The following is a 20,181-nucleotide window of genomic DNA, read 5'->3' as shown; positions in this document are numbered from 1 at the left end:
AGGGCTGATATTCATCAATATATTGCTGGAGGCTGAATGGTCCATTCATTAAATATCTTTATTAAATGAGTAAATGTAACAGGTTAACATTGTGGCACAGAAACAGCACAAAATGTACAGAGAGAAATAAGTATGTAATTGTTTGTAATTTCCTTACAAATGAATACATTCTTGAATAAATATCTGCAGCATTTCAGCATTATTCATTAACCAAGCAAAATAGTAGGCAAAATAATGTTACTGCATCACGATGTGCCTCTTCACATTCATGGACTGCATCCTGTATCAATGAGACATCTTCCAGATTTTAGGAGTCCTGTGAGCCCAAAAGGTTGGGAACAAGTATTAAATGAGCTGTGCTCTCTTCGCTGACTCCTAAAGGCCTTTCTCTGCCCTCACCTTGAAAAGCAGACAGTGCAACCTATTTTTGTTCCAGAGAACATGAGTCTGTTTGTACACGGCTGCAGGGGTCAGACATGACAGAACACTTGGATTCAAATGTGCCACTCGAAGTCTCTTCTCCTCTCCAGCGGATGATATTTGAAATGAAACAAGGCTTTCACAATCAGCCCTTTATTGGACTCATCAATCACACACCTCACAGTGACAGCTGGGTTTGTCTTTAAAGGCCTAGGACTTGATTACAGGATGGTTACACACAGCATGGTTGCTCTATTTGTTTACATTGTGATTTTTCAACCTTTTTTTTAAACTGACAGTGTTTGTCATGTACTGTATAATAAGGACCTACAAGGTGTTTACAATGTTTGGAGCTCTAATGGGTTATATAAGATGCTAAAAAGTACAAGGAAAACAAACAGTAATAAATGTACCCAAGATTTCCAATAATTTGCCGATTGTATATTTAATTCAGTGGCAGCTCACTATGTTATCCAAGTCACAGTTGCCTCCGTGACACTGCGTCTGCTCAGGCTTTGTCACACAGTGCCATGAGTGATCTGCTTATACCAAAGATACAAAGCCTGCCCCGAGCAGCTCCCTCTGTTCCATCAGAGTAAGTTTAGGTCAGGTGAAACAGCCCGGCTTTGGAGTGATGTCACTGGCTGTCCTGGCTGAAGGCAACTCCCACCTGTTTCCTGATTTCATCCATGATCTCTGTCAGCAAGACAGAGTCTGCCAGAGGCATCCGTGGGCTCTCCTTAAGTCCTGTGGATGAGGAGGAAAATCAGACTGACTGAAAGACATGTCTGTTTATAACCACAGTAAAATTATGCACATATTCACAATGAAGCATAAATGTCAAAGCAGGGATGTAAAGATTATGTAAATTAATATAGGAGGCAAAACCAATAGTGTAAGTGTAAAACTAGAGGACATTCCAAGGACTGATAACAGCATTGATTCTGAATCAATCTGATCAGTGCATTCATGTGTTCGTCTAAATTCTCAGAAGCTCCGGGAAAGCAACTGTTTCACTGAATTGCAGCGTCTTTCTTTCAAACTCACCTTAGCCTTTGAAACGGTGGTTTGGATTGTTCAAACAAATTCATCTCTTTGAAGACTAATACACAACTTAAATTTTATCATTACCTACCTTTAAGCAGGCACTGCCTCACTTCCTCTGCCTGATAGCGAAGCCCGGTGCTGTTGGTGAAATTCAGAGGGAGGCAGGGTTCAGGCAGAGGGCACTCCGTTTCCTTGTCGTTCACCACGAGTGTGGTAAGCAGTGCATGGGGCCAAGAACCTGGAGGGTAAAGAGGAAATGCACTTTTGTGTTAATCCAATCACTCAACTCGTACATCATCAAATGCAGTGGGTCTTTGCCTGAATACTTCAATTTAATTAAATATGAAAGTAATTAGTGGTCAACTCCGTTTTTGTAAGTCTCAATCATTTCTTAATTAAGTAAAATTTTCCTGTACAAGACTAGCATAACATACTTTAATGGAGCCCTTAGTGCCACTGATGACAGCATCGTTTGGAAGTCGAGCAGCAATTGAAAAGGTACAGAAGGCCATCCTGTTCCCGGAGAACTTCATCACCACAACCACTGACTCATCCACTCCTGGCGAACATTTACAAATGTAAATAATTGTAAAATTAGTGAGCAGTAAATGAATGAATGAATGCTAACAATACTGCTCATTTAAATTCCCTTTCAAGTTCCATTCAGTTCCATTCACTACAGGTCATTTCAATGCATTTTTTATCAGCACAATTGGGTCAAATCAGTTCTTCAGTTCTTCAGCTTTACAGGCATGACTTTTTGATAAAAAAAAAGAGGTCACAAATGTCACTATGCATTTTTTTCATATATTCATTAAATTGTAAAGGTGAGTACAAAATAAGAAAAATGCTCATTGCATGTATAGTGTGATGGTCTTACACTGACGGATATCTTGCTGTGAGACATGCAGTTACATATTCCCCTGCCAGTTTTAACTGTATTACTGTATTCTCCACGGAGGATTTGGATTAGTCTGACATTTTAAAGATAAGTCTGGGATTTTCTGTGTGAAGAATTCTTCCCTGAGGTGTTTACATTTTGGACAGTTCATAAAAAAAGTGATTTTCTGCCAGAAGTTTCTTCTGTGTCACACTATGGATTCTTATTTTCTTCTGTTTTATTTATGGTGAGCAGTTTCAACAGCCAGTTTGTGACTAGTGATGCATGCTGTGTAGTTAATGATGCAAATCTACAGCCCACCTCTGCTGCATGACTTGTGTGCTGAATCATACCTGAGGCAAGCAGCACCCCTGTGGCCTGGATGGACTCTGGTCTCTCTCCGTTGAACACCATCAGCACAAACTGCAGGCAGTACACTCCAATATCCAGCAGTGCGCCACCGCCCAGCTCCTTCTGTACCGAGAGGGGGATGTGGAGCTGAGGGGAGCTGAAGTAGGCCTTTACCAGCTTCAGCTCCCCTACCGCCTCCTCCGCCAGCAGCCTGCGCACCTCAGCGTGCACGGGAAAACAGCGGGACCAGATGGCCTAAGAGGGACAGAGCAGAACAGTTTATACTGGAGTTTCCCCTGAGCAGAAGTTTATTACCGCAGCTCACCACTTCCTCCACCTCCCATGAGTACTGTGGCAGATGTGCTGGTCAGACATGACATGATAAGATGTTTTCCTGTACTCTGAGTCATAAATATTCCCAGGACATACAGGGTTGTGCTTCCTACATGAATCTCCTGTGTTAAAAATGTCTGCACTCATAGCACTGTAATGCAACTGCTGACCTAAAATGCAATGGGATATCAATTGCAAACTTGAACATACGAAAGCTGCAATGCCTATAGCGGCCACCTGTGGTAATAGTGTTTGTGACAGGTTAAAGCAATAGTAAGACATTTTGAGAAATACGATTATTTGCTTTGCTGAGTTAGATGAGAAGATCAATACCGCTCTCATGTCTGTATGGTTAATACATGGCTACAACCAGCAGCTGGTTAGCTTAGCTTAGTATAAAGACTGGAAACAGAGGGAAACAGCTAGTCCTGTTCTGTCTGAAGGTGACAAAATCCATCAACCAGCAACTCTAAAACTAATTAATTAACATCTTAAATCTTGTTTTTTTACTCCTGACAAGTTGTGGTTTTACAGGGAGGTTATGAGTCTGCATTTGATACATTTGCATTTCACATGATACTAAAAGGGAAGATGAAAGTGTGTTAAGATTATTACCTTCCAGTTTTTGTCTCTAAACTCTCCTTCATTTTTTTGTTGTGTTAGCACCAAATCTGCACCTGCAATGACCCCTACTGCCAGCAAGTGGCCCCTAGAAAAAGTTCTACATGAATGACTGAATCCCTTCATCCTTACCTTCATCAGGAAGACATTGTTTTAATTGGCTGCGGCGACGAGGTCTTTCACCTGTCTGGATTTCATAGCAAAAGGTTTCTCGCACAACACATTCTTCCCAGCCTTGAGGAACAGCAGACCAACTCGCCGGTGCTCTGTGTGCAGCACTCCCAGGTACACAATGTCTGCGAGGACACAGATGTTCCAGGCTCAGCTTCAAACAGCAACACCAACACGCCATTATCTCTGTCTGTGCAGCCAGGCCGCTCATAGCTCTTAACTCACCAATGTCTGGGTTGTCGGCCAGCTCCTCATAGCTGCCGTAAGCCTTGGGAATACCATGCTTCTTGGCAAACTCTTTGGCACGCTCCAAGCTCCTCGATACAATGACTGCTATCTGTACGAAAGAGAGACAAACACATACACATTCATCACGGTGTTCGCGGCTCTGTCAGCAGCTCGGTTCAGTGTAGGGGAGACATCCTTTGCGACAATAAAGATGTAGTGAGCTTGTTTGGATAGAGTACCTGGTGATCTCCAGGAGGCAGAGTCTTCATGGCCACGCTGAAGTCATGGCTGATCTTCCCCTCGCCACATCAGGTCCCCATGTTGAATTGGATGGTAAGTGACAAATGAGCAGGGTGGTGCTTTAGTAAAGATCTGTGCTGCTGGCGAATTGTGACCTTGGGAAAGGTTGCACATTCAGGGAAAGGAACATGCTAAACTGTCATGCCTTAGAGCCAGAGGCACTTCATCAAGAAGGCTCTTGCATTTATATGCTGGGGAGGCAGGATGTGTCACCTTCCTTCTGCTCCCACCCTGAGGTAGAGGATGCAACATACACACTCACACACGTAAACACACACTGCTGTGTTGCTGTGGTGTTGCTGACACAGGCCTTTCAGTCCGAGCTGAAGTGGTTTGTACCAGTTTCTAACAATCTGTAACGGGATCAATGGGGCTCTCATTATTAACACGCTGAAGGGGGAAAAGTGCCCAGTTTAATATGTACAGGGCGAGGGCTCACCTTGCCCATAGATCAGCACAGCAGAGTAGTAAAGGTCAAGTATTGGATCCAGAAGCTGCTTTGTCGTCCCCCCGAGAGAGGCACTGATTAGCCTGAGATGGTTTGACAGCCGCACAGAAGCCAATGATTAAACCACAGTCTTGTGGTGGTTGCTGGGATAAATAGATAGGCTGGGTTCACAGAATGCTCACAGACCCCACAGCAGGGCAATTTAACTGACCAGTAAGCTGAGCCAGGATGACTATGGAAAAGCATCAGCTCAGTTGCCCTTGAGCTAAATATTATCCATTTAGCCAGACAGGCAGTTGTGTAAACTTCCTGCCACATGCTGCCAGTAGAGGACACTGTGTTGTCAGCCGAGTTTACTTTCTCTCTGAACCTTTGAGGATTTGCCATGGCTCATTGTAAGGAATTATATAAAGGTTTGCAAAATCAGGTTAACCAAAAAGAAAACAGATGCACTTTGGAAAATCTGACAGAGGAATATAGAATTTGTTGATCAGTTTGTGAAGGAAAAAACAAGGATTTACTTGTCTGGATACATTACACTGACAAGTGTAATTTTAACATATTTTGCTGCAGGAAAACATACATACTCCTTTAATATTACAATCATTTCAACCTGCATTCGAGTTATTATCTTGTCCAATAAGTCTTGAGTATCTGATATTTTTTCTCATTTCCTGCAGGTACTATATGGTGTTTGGATTTACATGAAAACGTTGTGTCAGTGTCATCAGCGTCTTCATTATAAAAGAAAAGGAATTTCATCAATGACTCCTCGCTGGCTGCTTTCCTTTTGTATTTCACTTCCAAATGAATTCTGGGAGCTGTGTGCCGTTGTCATAACAACAAGGTGCCAGCTGGGCAATTTGTATGCAAATGGCATTGGGCTTGGCCTGATATCCCTGCCTATACCACAGGACCTGGTTGCTATGGGAATGCCCAACTCCTCCTTGAGTAATTTTTACTTTTTTGTTATTTGTTTTTTTTTTTTTTTCATTTTGAGGGGAAAGGACACAGCAGCATTTCTCCGGCAGGGCTACTCAGTGACATCACCACAGGTGTTAAGAAAAGAGGTAGAAGTGTGAGGGAGGAGGTGTAACCTGACAGGGCAAGTGAAACTAGATTTTGAATTGGTGTGAAGCAATGAATTGGTTCTGTACTACTTGACTCCACTGCCAGCAGACGGGCACACAGCGCAGAGGCTCAGGTGGTTAGAGAAGGGTGTACTGGACAGGAATTGGACAGGGTCGCCTGACAGCCGTGCACTGGGACCCCACCACTCTCACCCTCAGCTGAGCCAATGATGTCTACTTTTCAGCGGGGACTAAAAACTCAAAATTTCCTGCTGAAAGCCACCCTCGCCTGCATGAGCTCAAGGTCATGAGGAGAACAAGCCTGTAAACTGATCGGGCTTTTAGTTTTAATGAAGAGTGGCTAAAGAGTGGATATTTTGGAGCCCTGGGTTTCTGAGCTTGTCCATGGATGGATGGCAAAGACGGCTCCAGAAAGTGAGCAGTGATGAGCCGAGTCATTCAGAAACCTGGCATGTGGAAGAAAGCCGTCGCTTCATTAATTCAGCATGGCCAGGACGATTGCCTTCCACTCCTATCACTTCTCACTGTCTTTATTTGATTAATAATTAATGCATCATCTCTTGTCTGCGTCCCTATTTCAGCAAGACGTCGAAGAATGGCATCCAATGGGTCACGTGACGGGGTGGATCGTATTTGCCTGTGAAGGTGGTTGATTACAACAGACAGTTTTGTTTCACACATTGTCACATCTTTTCATCTGTGTGTCTTGCTGTCAGAATGACTTTGCCCCCCTGTGTCATTGACAATGGCAATGCACCAGTGTTACAATAAAGCGTCTACACTCATTGTGTTAATGATCATGCCAATACTATAATAAATAAAATTTGGAAGGTCATACAGGGTTACAATCCAAACATTCAAATCTTGTAAACTAGTAGAATTTTTATAAAGCTATCCCGTTATTTGTAAAAAAAATATTGATGTTGTTGTTTGTCTTTTTAAATTTAACGTATTAAATTAAATATTATTATACGATAGTAAAAGCTATATTGCGACTTTGCAACCCCAGTTACCATTTAACAGCTCCGTATTTCATCAGCAACTTCAAGTTAATGGGAAATAAAAAAGGACCAGAGAGAGGCACCCTAATCCTGTTTTGATTGATGCGGATATGCAGAGGGTTTCCCCCCCACACCCTCCTCAGGCTGTCAGTGTTATGTGAAAGCCATCTTGCTGCTGTGTATTTTTTTTTTTTTGTGGGGGAGGGGGCTTTTTGCAGCAGTTATGGGAGCACCATCACTCCTTCATCTCCGTCTCAAGGTCACTGCAGAGGAAGGGTGACAGGCTAGACAAGCACCAGGAGGTGCCAGCCATTTTGAGAGAAGGTTGGGAGCTCGATGAATCCAGGGAGAGAGAGGGAAGTGTGCAACGAGGAGTAATAAGTCATTTTGTCAATGCTACAGCATGCTCTGATGTGTGGGCCGGGTAATTTTTTTTCCATTAGAAAAAGTGTGATAGAGGGAGACTGAGAGGAGCAAGCAGAAATGGGAGCCTTTGAGCCGCCCAGCATTGTGCTGGCCCTTTGAGAGTCCTATCTTTGTCTGCAGCACACACACACTGGGAGGCTGAGCTGTGGAGCAAGAGCAGGCTGGACCGGAGCTGACTTAGCAGCCCTTCATCTAGATGTTAGTGCTGATGGGGAGGGGAGCGGGATTTTGAGCAAATACAGCCACACATAGAGCCATTACATCAAGTTATCATTCTTCATTTTGACCCACTCTCCATGTGTTTTCATGATTTTTGTCAGCCAAATCCACATCTGCCATGGTGAGGCGTGTTCTCTCCGTATGCCTTGATGTGGCTGAAAACAGTGGACAGGGAAGACACATTAGGCAACATGTCAGCAGGCTGGTTGTTATATGGTTGATAGTTTTATTCTTGTCAGTAATGTGCATTTAGTGCCTGATGCTTGGTTGCCTGTTGAAAGTCCAAATTTTCCACTGTTAATGCCACAGTACAGAATAAGCTAGCAGTCACTGGTATCAACATTGCTACCCAAATGCCCCTGAGCAATGTGACTCAATCCTCACATCTGCGAACCAACATACTCCAAGCACATTTTAAGCTAAATTGACTTTGATGGAACACTTGCAATGTCTCATTATGGTGTAATCTTTATTATACAATCTAAGTACTACCAGTTATTATTACTTTAGACCAAAGTTGCAGGCAGAAATACAAGGAGAATGGGCTTACGAAGGTGAGGTTTTCATCATAACAAATCTGTCTCCTCTTTTCCATCATGCTTACATCTAATGGAGCTGAAAGAGGTTTTTCCATCCAACAAATAAAGCCCTTTGAGAAGAGGCTTTGCCCCATGTTGTGAATGTTTATTTCTGTTTGAGTGCTAAACAAGGAGTCTAGTTTATCAGTGCTGTTGTTCCACTGGAGTAACTAACCTACTATCTGTCTCCATTAACTGCAGCCTGAATCTAGGGATCATGGGACACACGCTGTCACTCTCTTTCTCTTTTTTTACCGTATCTCTCTCACACATACACACGCACAACCAAAAGAAAGTTGTGTCTCTATCCAAGTCCACAGTTGTGCCACCTTGTATCGGCTGGCTGAAATTGTGTGAGGTGATACGGAGTCCATCACAGACCCCCTTGCTGAGGTGAGAGTGGTAGACATGCCAGGAGCCAAGACATGGAACAGATACCAACCTCTATCACCCAGCTGATAATGTCCATTTGGGTTTGAGGAATGTCCATTATGGAGAGTAGATCCATCTCATCCGTGATGTTCTGTGTGTCCTGAGGTGAAGCAGCATCAGGGGTATGACGTCTATATGCACAAGGAATACAGCTGAGGTCGAAGTCCCTGTGATCTCAGATTACAAAGTTTTTCTTCGATGTGATAATAAAATGAAGTTCAACTGTTGTAAGGTTGTCCAGGGACATCAGACTGTAGTGTTGGATAAAGAGCAGCTGCATCAGAGCTGGTGGCGACTGAACAGTTTGCTCAAGGGTACTTAAACAGAGCAGATGCCTGCTAACATTCATGGGTACACTATGCAACAGGCTCCATTTACCCACCTTTTCAAGATAGTAGAAATCTCAGCAGCCGATATGACTATAATGACTTGGGTCTATTCATTATATCAAGAGAGAAGAAACTAGGAATGTTATATGTAGATATAATAGCTCCAAGAGGATGATAATAATAATAATAATAATAATAATAATAATAATAATAATAATAATAATAATAAACTTTATTTATAGAGCACTTATCAAAACAAAGTACAAAGCGCTTCACAGAGAGAAATAAAATACCACAGTGTATGATAAAATACATAAAAACCAATAAAATAGACAGCTCAGGTATGATCAGGATATGCTTTCCGATAAAAATACGTTTTCAGAAGAGATTTGAAAGAAGACACTGACTCAGACAACCTAATTTCTTCAGCAAGTTGTTCCAGACCCTTGGGGTCCTGATGGCAAAAGCTCTGTCCCCCTTTGTTTTCATCCTGGACTCAGGAACAGACAGGAGACCCCTGCCCGAAGACCTAAAACTATGTGAAGGTTCATAAGGGATTAAAAGTTCTAAAATAGAATCTGGGGCCAGGCAATGAAGAGCCTTAAAAGTAATCAACAAGATCTTAAAACCAATCCTAAAACAAACAGGGAGCCAATGTAAAGAGGCTAAAACAGGTGTGATGTGGTCGTACTTCTTGGTCCTGGTTAACAGCCTAGCAGCTGAGCTCTGTACAGTCTGCAGTCGTGTCAACGTTTTTTGATTGAGACAAATGAACAGGCTGTTAGAATAATCAAGGCGTGAGGAGATAAAAGCATTTTCAGAAAATAGTTTCTGCATCACTAAGACTTAAAATAGATCAGATTTTCGCAATATTTGAGAGAGGTGATAAAAACATGATTGGGCAAGCTTAGTGACATGTTGCTCAAAACATAAATTGCTATCAAACAGGACACCAAGATTTCTTGCAACAGGCTTGAGATGTTGTGACAGGTAGTCAGTAGATAGCAGATAAAATCTATGGGTACATGCATTCTTTATAAGGGGTTTATGAGTTGTAATTAATTGATTTATTAACGATGAATAAATTCTTTATTTATGTTTTATAGGTCAGAAATCTGTAAGTCTGTAGTTGTAAATGTTATTAAGTTATTAATAAATGGATTTTGGTCCGTATGCTCTGCAGGGCTTTCATATAAGTTAATAGTCAAATGATGTAATGGAGAGTTGTTCTTATTAATGGCTTATTACAAATCTTTAAGGCATTGACAAATTAATTATAAACTATTAATAAATCCATTAGTTACAACTTACAAACCAGTTGAAAAGAGCTACAAAGAAGCTAAAACTACAAAGGTTTTGAGGACGAGCACCAGCCAAAAGATTTTTCACAACCTGGCAACCCAAACGTTGTCCTCATTAATGGCTTATTACTGATGGCATTACCAAATGATTCATTAACCATTAATAAACCCGCTATTTGAGAATTTATAAATCATGACTCACTGAAAAGTTGTACCAACAAACTATTACAACTTCACAGTTTAATCCTTTTTTTCTCCACAGAAACATTTCCTCAGACTGTGGTAAGACCTCCCTGAGCACCTTTCTTCTACCACGTGACAGAAAAACTGTTCACTGAGACCAATGTAGCTGCTTCACCTACCTTTTGATTTCCCACTCCATCAGTGGTCCATATCCCCCCTGTTGGCCAGTCACACTGGCTCCTGCACGGGGAGGCCAAAGCCATTAAGCAGCCAACACACTCCGCTGCTGCGTCTCCCTGTTTAATTGCCTGATAGGGCTTGTGATATTTTTATCAGCCGTCCTGTGGCGGTTGGCTGCCGAGAGGGGAGATGTGTGTGTGTGTGTGTGTGTGTGTGTGTATGTCTTTACGTGTCATGCCTCCGTACACCTTTGACAAGAGAACTGCCTGCTTGCCGCAGGAAACCCTGCACGTCTGTGCACCTGCATTTCAAACTGTGTGACCCTGCAGCCTCTCAACCGTGACATAGCACAGAACGTTCATACCTAAATTCGGCTTTGGCTTTGACGCCTCATCGTCATTGTGCTACAGATAATGAATCATGTCTTCAGCTTTGTTAAATACTATCACAGAGAATGATTTTCCCACATGCAGTATACGGTTGGTCCTCCACTGTGGCCATAGAAGGATGTTTTCATAAGTTGTGAGGTTTAAAGATGGCTCTGGAAAAAATGGTGGATGGATTTATCACTCCAAGCTGTTATCAGTATCAGATATGGTGCTTTTTCCTCCCTAGAGACTTTATATACAGATACAGTATGTTACTCTGGACCCCTCTCTCACACGCACACACACACTCACACATAGGCAATGCTAGCACTTCCCTGCTGGCTGTTAGGTTTATTAACTGGATGCTTGTCCACAGTCAGAGTGATTTAGGGCTTTGGAGGGAGGTGAAGGGAGGAAGAAGTGTCAGTGGGGAAGCCAGAGAGAGAGAGAGAGAGAGCATAGGATCCTTATTGGAGCTCCGAGCTTACTAACTGCAGACCAACATAAAACCATAAAAAAACCCATTCCCTTATTTTTCCAGCTGAGTTTTTGGCAGGGGATTAGGAAGTGAATTTCACCTCATTGGGATCTCTTTGAGTGCAAACTCTGTCTTATGTGGGAATTATTGAATTCGTTCAGCAACTTCCTCCATGCGGTTTAAGACATTTCACTGCAGTCACTCCACACACTGATTGGATACAGCCAGTTAGTCACACTATCTCACAAAGCGAGCACAATTTCTCTTAAAATAGGCTAAGTGTAAAACTCTGGAACCCTGGAATAAATACATGAAAGTACACATATACATAAGTTGTAACCCCACAAACTAATGTAGTTAGCCATTGATGTGCCCCTTGTTCTTGAAAGTAACGGGGCAGAGTGCATGCAGGTAGGCAGGTAGGTAGGTAGACAGGCTGCTAGGCCAGCCAATCATGGGCTTATTACAGGACTGTTGCAGCCACAACAGATACCGTATTTTTAAAATATTTTTCCCAGAGCATTTGAGTTATTGAATGCTGTGGGGATGCTGTCAGGAAAGAAAAAGTGCTTCTAAAATACATTAACCACCCTAGGTTTAGATTCCAAGTATCGTATAGTATATTACTGGAGCCCCATGCACATCACTTTAACTTGCCGTGCCTAGCTACGGTTGCTAAGCTGTGATCGCTGTTTGAGGAAGGAGTTTGGAATGGTCAATTGGGTGAACAGGAAACAGGTGAGAGGGCAACTAAAGGTCAAGAAGAAATACAACAAATACTGCTTCTTCTGATCATCACAGCAGAAAGGAGAATGCTAATAATCTAAATGTCTCCATGGTTGACACATAATCATGAAATATTCAGAGTTGAACTGCCTCCTTTAATCCCAACGGCTGTGCCAGAAATAGAAAGGAAGCATAACTGTATGTTCAAAAACACCGCCTCCTTCTCTCCCTGTCTGTCCATCTCTTTCTCAGACTCTTTAGAAGCACACACACACACACCTACAGCACACTCACCCTGGCCACAGACACACTCTGTCGCTCGCCCATCACCTCACAGGTCTTTTCCTCTCTCCTGCACAACTCTCTCACATCCTCCTCCTTCTTCCTACACTATCTTGGCTCTGGGTTCTCTCCTCCACCCCTCTTTTCACACACAAAACACACACATTTGCACACGCTGACATACTTACAGCTTTTGTGTCCTGGCACACACACACACATACATATAGACACAGCTAAAGATCCACAGTCACAGGTATAAGCATGCACACACACACACACGCATTCACACACAATACAATTTCCCCTTACTCCTCCTTCTTATTGTTCTTTCTCTGTTTTGCTCTGGGGAAGTTGGCACCATACTGTAACTGTCTATTGTATCCACTGCTGTGAGCTATGTGGTTACACACTCTCACATACACAGACAATCTTGCACATTTTGCAAATAACAAATGATTCCCTGTGACACACCTAAGGAGGAAACATCAAAGGTACGATAGCTCAGAAGGATCCACTTCTGCTAATGAAAGTGAGTCATCCTTTACACAAATGAGCTTCTGCCGCCTTCATGTTATGTAAAGACTATAGCCTCTATGAAACCTGCTTCATAGAGGGCTGTTGGTAATGATAATGGTATATCAGGTTTTGTAGGAGATACCTGACTCGCAACAGAAGACAGAAAATACCCCAAAACAACATATAGTATGTTTACGTTCAAGTGACAAAGCCCTCTACCGTAGGAATTATTACTCTTGTCCACTGGGAGCGAAGGAGGAAGTTATGTGATGTTGTTCTACAGCCATAAATACCACAGAGGGAGGAGGTCGGGGTACTTGAATGGGTCAAGAAAACGACAGACTTTGACACAGGAGACTGCTGTTCATTTTCCTGTTTCCTACTGACTGTCAACAATGGTTTCTTATAGCCACAAACATGATCATTCCCTTATCATAACCTTATCGAAGTACTGATTTTAACCAAAACCGCTATGTTTCCTAACCCCATCTGCGACCTCAACAGTCAAAAGTTATTTTTAATGTGTTATAAGGTTTAAGTCTTCACAGGTACTTCAGTGATGCCACAGATGTCTGCTTTCTGCCAGGTGAAAGTGCTCTATTCTTCGTCTTCGCTGGACGTATGTTAAGTCTGCTGCACTGACAAGCAAGTCTGTGGAAATATTATGGATTCGCTGTTGGCAAACATTTTATCATTCCGGGCAAACACAAAAAATACCTTTGATGGCTGGAACATGTAAAAAAAAAATATGTTTGGACTTGTCCTCTCAAGTTTAAGTGGGAAATGCTACTGAGTAACATACGGAGTGATGAGGTCACAGTTGGGACTAGATGTTTCCTGAAAGCAGCTATAATCGATATTTTTATAATAACAATGTATCAAATGACAATGTGAAAACAATGTGACAATGTGAAAGTGGTTGCTGGTGTGACGAACCTGCAGAGAATTATCACCTAAGTTTCAGCTCATTGAAACCATCATCTTTCCCTAACCAACCCAACCCAACCCCTAACCTAACAAAACCTTAACCTCAGCTGCGTAAGATCAGAAAATTAGATTTGCTGCAACAGTGATTTAAAATGATTTTGGAAAACGCAGATTTGTTGCACTTTTTTATTTTAAATGAATGAGAACTGTTTTGTATGTTCCTCAGCCAGTCACATGGCAGTTTTTACATGTGTAGCTCTCTCTGTGGTCAGGAGATTGACATAAATGGCACAACTTTGCAGTGCTGGCAGGCAGAAGGAGAGAATGGCAGCATCACCAATTGCCTGAATGATCTGCACATCTCCAAAAGCGGTATGTGACTTGATTCTTTCTGAAGTCATATTGGCAAATCATTTCAAAGTGCCCTTTTGGAGCCGAAAGAGGACCAGACCTGGTCAATGAGGAATGTCAATCAATACACAGGTGTTTTATAATTTAGACCATGTAGCCATTTTGTCAAGATTCATTAATTTTGCTCGAGGTCTCCCTCTTCACCCACCTCCCATTCTTCTGTCTCCTCTGCCTCGTTCCTTCCTCACCCACCGCTCTCCTCCCCCCTCCACAGCCCTCTCTTTGTGAATGTGCCGCTGATTGTTCAACAGTCCTTTAGGCCTTTTAGTGAGATCTATTTCTGACTCTTAAGCACACCAGAGGTGGTCAGCGACAGGGATTTTTTTATGTTTCATAATAATAATAAAAAAAATCATTGAAAGGCCTTTCAGGCTTCTGTTGTACTAAGGTCTAACAATCACAGCTGATTCTGCCCTCAGCGCTGGTATATCTAACAGCTCTCCTGGGCTATATGAATATTACAGGCCACTTTTTCATCATGTGCGTTCCATCTGTTACCTGGTTGATGGGAAACATTTTGTTTATGAATTTGGGGCATTCATCAGAGTAAATTATTGAGATTTGCTTGTTTGTTAGTTTTCAAAAGGTAAATACTGCAGCCCATTCGTGTAGTGGATTCCAATCACATTTGGTACTGGCCTGGAATACACTACATGAATGGCAGCTAAGACATTCATCTGCAGGTGAAGCATGGAAGTCAGCAGGGGCCAGTGTAAAATTCAGTGCATTAGCTGGCTGTCTCCAAAATTGCTCCTATTCTGCTCAACAGACTGGCTCTTCTGCAAAATTAGAACTATGGGAGTCAGTAATGACACTCAACCTATCTTAATTATTCTGAACAATGGCTAGTCCTGCACTGGTGTAATTAAGCCTTTCTAGATACATATGCTGGAGGATAATGTGATCCCCCAGCTCTTCATGGATGACTCTCACGTCGACATGATTTTATCACAAAATATTTTGTGCTGCTAATATTTAGTTTTCATAGCCAAACAGAGGAAACAGGAGTCATGGCTGGAACACAAGCCTACCAAGACAGCCAATCAAGACGCTCCATTCTGAAGCCTGGTTTAGTACAAGGCCATTTCAGAATTTAAACCCATATGATTTATGGTATGGTCGCCCTGGTCTGCTTTTTCTCCTTAGTTCAAAGGATGAGTCTGGTTGCAAAATGCTCAAGGGCGTGGGCTAATATGATAAACAGGGGACAGAGGCTTCAGGCTGTGGGGGCTGAGTCTTCTGCTCATGCAGTTTACCCGCAGTGAAAAGCGAGTGATGGTGTATGGTGAGGGGTACGGCGTCTCCAGAGCCAAGGGGGGAAGAGAAATGTGAGAAAGGGAGATCTTTTTCCCCATCAACTCTCACTGGGGGAAAGGAGGAGGATGGTGTTGCAGGGATCACTAGTCATGGAGGATTATAATTGCTAAAAATAAGAAAATGGTATTTTCCTCTCTTTCAAATGAGTTCCTCTGGGTTTCTTTTTATATTATAATTTTTAGAGGAGAGAGAGAGGTTTTATGAAATATGTAGGAATCATCCACTGAACGATATAGCATGCTAATACATTGAGATGTATTTGGTTTCTTTGCAAAATGCTACATTTGTTGTGGAGAGAAAACTATATCAGCTTACTGTTCAGCCTCACTCTCCTTTAAATTAAAAGCACCAAAAATATCCACTGGAATATTTTACTCTCATGCTGGCAATAAGTTAAGCAGAGTAGGGGTCATATTTTGGAAATAGCGGATATCACATTTTGGAATTAATCTCTGCAATTCAATCTCAAGGACCGATTCAATAAATAGTATTTAAACATTTTATGAGCATCGCAAGATGGATTTAAGCCTCCCTAGTCATAAATAGCCAGCTAACTATATCAGCCTCGGAGGGTTTGTCTGGAGGGGAGATTGGCTGTGCTTAGAAATGGACATTTAGGACGGGCTGTTAGCAGATGGCACGGTGACAACTTGAGCTGCCGGCTCTTGTGTTGACATATCACAGTGGGGTCGCAGCTCAAGGCAGTGCAAATCAACGTCTGTCTCAGTTCAGATTAACACTCACCCGATGACACAGGAATGGCCAGAAAAGGTTAAAAAAGAGTGGCTATTATGTGATATACTCTCAATGTACATTACAGTGTGAGCACAATATGAATATAGCAGTGGTGGAAGAAGTACTCAGATCCTTTACTTAAAGGTATAATATTTAACATTTCCACATTAGAATGTCTAAAAATGACAAGACCTATGTTATATATTTTGTTGAGTCCCAGATGTTTCCAACAATGTTCAAACCCAGAGAAATGTGTAATTTGATTCAAGATAACAGTAGTAAAACTAGCAATACCACAATGTAAAAATACTCTATTACATGTAAATGTCCTTAATTTAAAAATCCTACTTAAGTAAAAGCAAAATGTACTTAAAGTATCAAATGTAAAATACTCATTCTGCAGTAAAATGCCCCCTGTGACTGATACATTAAAAATTACATTATAACATTGTTAAATATCATTAATACTAATGCATCAGTGTGTCAGTTCATTTATATAGCTTCTATCCAAAGTGCTTTACAATTTGACTCTTATTCACCCATTCACACACCAATGGCAGCGAGCTACCATGCAAGGCAGTGGCCTAAGCATTGGGAGCAATTCAGTGTTCAGTGTCTTGCCCAAGGATACTCTGACATGTGGACAGTAGGAGCTGGGGATCGAACCGCCAACCCTATGATTAGTGGATGGAGAAAAACAAAGTTCTGAAAATCTTTGCTTTTTTGTGATATGTTGGATAGTTTTATCTCATTGGGCTTCAAGCATTTATTTAAATGAAACCATGTGAAAAGTTTAGAGGTGAAATGTCTCTTTCATGGAACTACTAACAACTCATAGGCCCCAACTTGACAACACTTAGTTACTTTCCACCACTGGAATATAGAGTGTCATCAAAGTCCATGAGTTAATAATACACAAGAACATCCTATTTGACAGACACATTCACCACTAATCACATGTCTTCTCCTGGTGATGGGAACTATTAGCTTGGTCCTTGAGCTCATGTGCCACCTTTTATTTCTAATACTTTTTTGTCAGCACTTTTCTCTACCTCTAAGTAGGGCACATATGGCCTCTTTCTGACCATCAGGATTTTTCAGCAAGAGAGGGAAAGAGTGAGCAGAGGACCAAGGGCGGGGTGGTGGGTGGTCAGGGCAAGAGGCAGAGTGAGGACATGAGGTTGGCAACCTGTGGCCATCTTTCTGATGTTATCCATGCGTATGCTTTCATGAACTTAATCCCAATATACATACACAAATACAGAGTCACCCACGTGCATGGACACACACATACACACTGACACAAAAACTTTCAGCCATGCGCATCAAAAGCTGGAGCATTGCAAAGTTGGCATTTGGACAATATTTGAGAACTAACTGGCAGATGTCAAAAGGCTTTGACGGCAGGGTTTTAGAGGAAAAAAAGCACTAATACGGATGTGCTGTAGTTACTGTGTGTGTTTTTGAGTGCTCTGGGCCCTGGGCTGCCAAAAAAATATAGTGCCAGGCCTGCATGCTATGATCGTGAGAAGATATGGAAAAAGTAAAAGCATTTTTCCTTAAAAACAAACTTAGAAATACAACAGGTCCGTAAGATAGGGAAAAAACAAAAAAAGAGGATGTTGAAAACAAGATAATGGCACTTTTTATGTACTGAATTTACATAACAACTCTACGTTTGATCCTTTGCTCTGTACAGATCTTAAACTTTCAGGACACTGAAGTTTCATCCCTCTGGCCGACTGAAATCCACCCAAATCCCCACGTCTCTCTCAAATGTCATCATTAAAACATTTTCATTTATGTAAAAGTTGAGGCATGCTTTCTCCCTGCTCCAGCACTAGTGTGGAGTTGAAAAGGGCTATCTGGAAAAAGAGACAAAACTTGAGACACACGCATATACAGTGCTTTAACCCTGAGGCCTGCAGGGTAATGGTAGGATTAATTACTGTTGAGTTTGACCCAAGGAGAACTAGAGCAGATTATCCCAGATGCTGCAGAGGAAGGCATTAGTGCTGGTCGTCCCTCTATGGCAGCAGAGAGACAGTCACCTCAACCGCGAGGATGTCACTGTGTCCTCGCTGATCTGGCCCGCTGCACAAAACACAGAGGCAGCGTACAGGAGGCTCACGTGGCAGCGGCAGCCACGCACCGCTTACGCCACGATCCTGTGTGCTTTTTTTGTCGCCATCTGATGCTGAGCGGGCGGCTGTAAGCCAGCTCCTCTCCTCTCAGCAGGCAGGAGAAGAATAATGCGTAATTACAATAGACAATCTAAAACAAAGCCCTTCACTTTCAATGAGTTCCTCTTGGAGAAGGGAAGGTTACCTCAAGGGGGAATTCTAATGAAGCAGATGGCTGAGTGCTCACAGGGGCAGACCCAGACTGTCCTCCTTTTTACATGTCTGCCAACATTTCCAGCATTCTGAGGAGTTTCACCTGTCTCTTGACCGCCCTTTGTGTGCATCTGTGAGTGAATGTGTACGTGTGTGCGAAAGACTTTTGCTTACTGATGCTTCTCACAAGATAGAGGGGAAATACAATTAGAGTAACCACGCAAATTTGCCAGAACATACATACACAGAGGTAGACAAAAAGGTACAATAAAAATGGTGTCAGAGGTGTGCATAATGCACTGTGGTATGTCTCAGCGACTTTGTGAAGTCTAATTCAGAGCATGCAGCATGTGGACAGAGAGAAAAAAAAAAAAACTCCAGGCAGGTGTTCCTTATATTTTATTCTATACCGTTTTATTTCATCCAGTATGTGTGCTTATCGACAATACAGTTTTTGCCTCACTCATTTCACTGCCACACAAACTACGAGCCACGGCTGCTGTGTTTGTGGTTGTCGTATGGGTCAGTGCAATGTCCTGCAGGCTACACATCCAGTCACACCATACCTGTACAGTTCCCTTATTGCTTTTTCCCATAGTTCCCGTGTTAAATGCAGAAAAAATAGATATCCATTGATCAATAGCAAAGCGGTCAAAATACTGTCCTCCCCAAAAGGTCGCATGTCCTCATAAGAAGTGTTGAACCAGTCACTGCCTTCATGAAACAAAAAGGTTGAGCCTTCAGGTAGAAAGTCTTGGTCTGTAGCATCATGTAACAAAAATGTCCCACTCCTGCGCTGCATCAAAGTAGAGAGATTATACAATGCAAATGACATGTTTCCTTAAAAATCATGGGCATGTTATGAACTCTGTACATACACACAATTTGGTGATCATTATCTGTTATGGTGATGACATCACTTATTAAGAGAGTCTAAAATAAATACAGAAATATAAATAGGTCCTTTTCCCAACATCAGATTAAGTGGAATTATAGTACATACTTCAGCAAATGAAAGACAGCTTCGAGAAGCAGGATTTTTAATGAAAACCCTCATCTCTCCAAATGTAATATGAACGTGCCCTTTCTGCACCCCCAACCCCCTCAGCCTTAGAGTGACTTTATATGCTCCCCGCTGTTGCATGGTATCCCTAAACTAGGTCATATCCAGGTTACACTGCCCAACAGCCCACTTTGTGGTCACAATAACATTACTGTCGTGTTATTCCATCTCACTAGAGCGGCAGCAAAAGAGGTCAGCTGTGTTAGACGCTACGATAAACAAAACTTTTCACCACATATAGCAATTGTCATATCATATCCAATCACTCTGAGGTACATTACGTCATGCGGAACACTTGATTCTGGTGCCTGTGTATAAAATAAATTGAGCGTTTGTTGGAGGGGTGGGAAGAATTTGTGGTCATGAATGAATAACGAGAGCCTCGGGAAAAACACACGTGCCTTCTTCTCCCCAGAGGAATTGCAGGTTCAATTCCACTACTGCTACATCTAATCCTCAATCATAGCAAATGATTTCATTAGT

The 20,181-nt window shown here is 42.2% G+C and overlaps 1 pseudogene; it reads right to left on the bottom strand.

Moving 5' to 3' along the window:
• Window positions 1-40: 40 nt before the first annotated feature.
• On the bottom strand, window positions 41-4,359 carry LOC122877415 (annotated as a pseudogene).
• Between the last annotated feature and the right edge of the window lie 15,822 nt (window positions 4,360-20,181).

Source organism: Siniperca chuatsi, linkage group LG1 (genome assembly GCF_020085105.1).
Source record: "Siniperca chuatsi isolate FFG_IHB_CAS linkage group LG1, ASM2008510v1, whole genome shotgun sequence".
Lineage (NCBI taxonomy): Eukaryota > Metazoa > Chordata > Actinopteri > Centrarchiformes > Sinipercidae > Siniperca > Siniperca chuatsi.
The sequence above is the reverse complement of the archived record's forward strand: the minus strand, read 5'-3'. Positions and strand labels throughout refer to the sequence as shown.